The sequence below is a fragment of the Limulus polyphemus genome, unplaced genomic scaffold (assembly GCF_000517525.1).
Source record: "Limulus polyphemus unplaced genomic scaffold, Limulus_polyphemus-2.1.2 Scaffold6157, whole genome shotgun sequence".
Classification (NCBI taxonomy): Eukaryota; Metazoa; Arthropoda; class Merostomata; order Xiphosura; family Limulidae; genus Limulus; species Limulus polyphemus.
This window is the reverse complement of record NW_013671767.1, coordinates 42,729-46,238: the sequence shown is the minus strand read 5'-3', so window position 1 is coordinate 46,238 and position 3,510 is coordinate 42,729. Positions and strand designations below refer to the sequence as shown.

At 31.5% G+C, this 3,510-nt stretch overlaps 1 protein-coding gene across 2 annotated transcripts in view; it reads left to right on the top strand.

Annotated features, from left to right (window-relative positions):
• Positions 1-2,657: 2,657 nt before the first annotated feature.
• The window catches only part of LOC111089415 (leucine-rich repeat-containing G-protein coupled receptor 6-like), a 4,962-nt gene continuing 4,109 nt past the window's right edge, over positions 2,658-3,510 (top strand). The window contains exon 1 of one of the 2 annotated variants that reach the window (XM_022401867.1): positions 2,658-2,799. The gene's annotated coding sequence lies outside the window, so the exon portion shown is untranslated. The remainder of the gene's footprint in view (positions 2,800-3,510) is intronic. The other variant, XM_022401868.1, reaches the window with a different exon arrangement.

The following is a 3,510-nucleotide window of genomic DNA, read 5'->3' as shown; positions in this document are numbered from 1 at the left end:
TAATTCGTAGTCATGCTTATTTTGTGTTGCAAAATAATTCGTAGTCATGCTTATTTTGTGTTGCAATAATTCATAGTCATGCTTATTTTGTGTTGTAGTAATTTGTAGTCATGCTTATTTTGCAACTTTTCATTCCCATCTAGAAATGGTGCAGCGTTTAAAATCATTTTGATTTATGATTTTTTTTTTTACTTACTTAACAATTGAGGTGTTTCTTAAGCTTGGAAAACAACAACTTACAAATACACAAGATTCATCTGGTTAGGTTTAGATTAAGACAAAATTACATAGGTTTTAAATTGTAGGTTTTATATAATAAACTTATTGAGTCTTCAAAACCAAAATATTAAAGCTGTAATGAACGTGATTTGTGAAAATCTTACTGTATAGCATTTTGAATATTATATTTAAATATTAGTTTGTTCTCTTCATATTGCGTGGTTTATTGCTGTGTTATTAGTTCAACATTTAGATATTTTTATTATATGCCTTTATTTATATGTTTTTCTGACTAATTAGTTAAATAAAATACTGTGTGTGTTTTTATGGTTCAAGATTAGATAATTTGGCAGCTTCCCAGTTTTTGATATATAAAAAAGATATGAATATATTTTTCAATTCGTCCATCATCCGACTTTCATGGTTCATATGATTACTGTAAATTTCACGTGTGCAAAGTCCATTGTTTAAAATAAAAGAAACTAACAATGGGTATATTGTAATTTAATAATAATAATACATTAATTTTTAATTCAATAAGAGTTCTCATTTCTCAACAAATATCATAGTCTTTTTAGTTTGACATGTGTTTTTACAATACATTATTTGTTTACTAAAAGAACAAAATACAAAGGTTGAATATGTTATTTTAAAATGATTTTAGAGCCTCACCATGTCATTACAATCCACGTTGCTATGTCGGATCATATTCTTTCTCTTTGACAATAGCCCTGCATCATAGCTTCTATTGCAGAAAGTTCCTGCATAAAGCTGTTATGTCCAAAGCACAACATTCCTGTCTGAAGGTTTTCCATAATCCATCTAGTGTACGAGGACAATGATTTATCAGTGCCAATTTCAATAGGCCAATCATAAATCCAATCGGTGATTTCACTGGTATATATTTGTATGGAATACCAAGAATACTCATTTCATTTTTCGGGGGGTTATAATATGCGATAGTTTAATGGATATGTCATGAAAGCAACTTGTGTGCACATGACTTACTTTTCAAGACAGAGATCTTTCTGTATTATGTTGTGTGCTGTTGCCTGTAAATGGTTTTTGTCACTGACTTTTGTGTTATTTGATTCTTACCTGTTACAAGACACTCACTTTGCTGAATATGGCTGGGATACATGTTGCAGGTCTCTTTCTGGATGGTCCGGGTGTCTCAAGTTGATCCATATTTCTTTATTTTTCAATGTTGTTAAAATACAATCTGAACACATTTTTACGATCTGAGTATATAAATATTTGAGCCAGGAAAGATTTGTTAAATAACTTTTACAAACTGATCAGTTTTCAGTTGCATCATACTACCTACGAAACGCCAAACATGTAGTTCTGATACATGCCCTTCCACCAAGACTTGTTGATATGTATATTTGAAATCATTTTAATGTAAAGTGCTCTACCTTCTGTGATGATAAACATTTAACAGTTTCTGTTTCTTAAGTTATTTGAAACTACATTATTTTCTTTCTCTTACGTATATTGAAGGGTTTGTTTAGCCATTCTTGTGTTCGATAAAAATAGGTGTTAATTGCCAGTGTGATTGGTTTTATTTTGTTCCTCATAAAGATTGTTTAACCACAAATTATTATACTGTTTTAACAAGTATATGAGAGCTCAACTGGAAACCGTTTTGTTTGAAGGATTTTTAAAGACCTTTTAAAAGGTGTTGTTTTAGAATGTGTGCTTTTGAAATTTGTTTTCAGCTGTAGAAAAATGAGAGAATTTTATCGAAAGAAAATTAGATAAATCACAAGACTGTATTACTTCCTGGTGGAATTCTCTGTTACACCATTTGGCAGATGACGAAGGAAAAGTCAAAAAAAGCACTCAAGTCATGAAAGATTTAAACTGTATCAGTTCAAAAGTTAATCACAAGGAGTACTTTTATTATGTGTTGTGATGAAATTGTTTGTTTCTTAATCTAGGTGTATAAAATAATAATAAAAGTACTGTGTGATAGATGAATTTTACACAAAAAATGTCATCACTGACAGGCATATAAAACTTGTAATAATTATTATTTGTGTTTCAACGATGTACAAAATAAAATTCTGGTCCATTTTAAGTGCTCTGATTACATAAAACATCCTAGATATGTTAGTGTTCGATTCCTTCCTGTGGACAGAGCGCAAATATCCCCTTGTGACACAAGAACATTTCTTGTAAATGTATATTTGATTAAATAAGTCGATTTGCTGAAAGTGGTTCGATTTTACCAGGAATTCCTAAAACAATATCTCGTGAAACTTCTGTTAAGCTTTCAATTTCTTCCAAAACTAGGACAAACTGTTACATTATTTGACCAATGAGATACTGTTGAACTCAAGGACTTGAAGATAACAGGAACTAAATCAACTGTTCAGTTCTCATCAGAGTTGGACATACGGAAGATAAGAGCCTTGTTCGTTATTTCAGTTCCTAACAATGCATATTGTAAGTGATAATAAAGCTAGAACCTGACAAGGCGACCACAGCGAACCATCAAAGTTAAGTTACATCGTGGTTGATGGTTTGTATAGAAGGCGTGTAGGTTTAAGGAGAAGCACTACATCTTTTGTTTGGGTGAGTTGTTGTTTTCAAAGTATTACTGGCAAAACTTTATTATAAGCTACTTACGTATAATTAACAGACGGTAAAGGATTCTTTCCCCCTATACCCACCCTGACAAGTTTACATGAACTCAAAGGTTACAAGTTATTTTATAGCGCTGAAAATGAGTTTCCTAATTTCACTTTAAATCATAAACTTAGGATAAAAATAAACGTACATATATGTTTGTTTTTAGGGTAAAGCTACAAAATGGGCTATCTGCGTTGTGCTCATCGCGGAGAATCAAACCCCGGATTTGGCGTAGTAAGTCTGCAATCTTACTGCTGACCCACCGGGGGGAAGAATAAAGTGTAAAAACTATAATATTTTTCTCAAACTGTAACTGGTTTCAGTGGCAACTCTTCGATGGTAAAACCTACAAAATCAGAAAATGAAATACTTCAAAATCTAAAATCACAAATAATATTCAACGTTAAACTGGTACACAATTAAAAACATTTTATTTAGGCCTATCTATGGCCTTCAAAAAGTTGACGACTGCATTTTTCGATGTTACATCCTGAGGATGACGTAGTAACGTCGAAACATGTAGAGTCGTCAACTTTTTGAAGGCCATAGATAGGCCTAAATAAAATGTTTTTAATTGTGTACCAGTTTAACGTTGAATATTATTTGTGATTTTAGATTTTGAAGTATTTCATTTTCTGATTTTGTAGGTTTTAC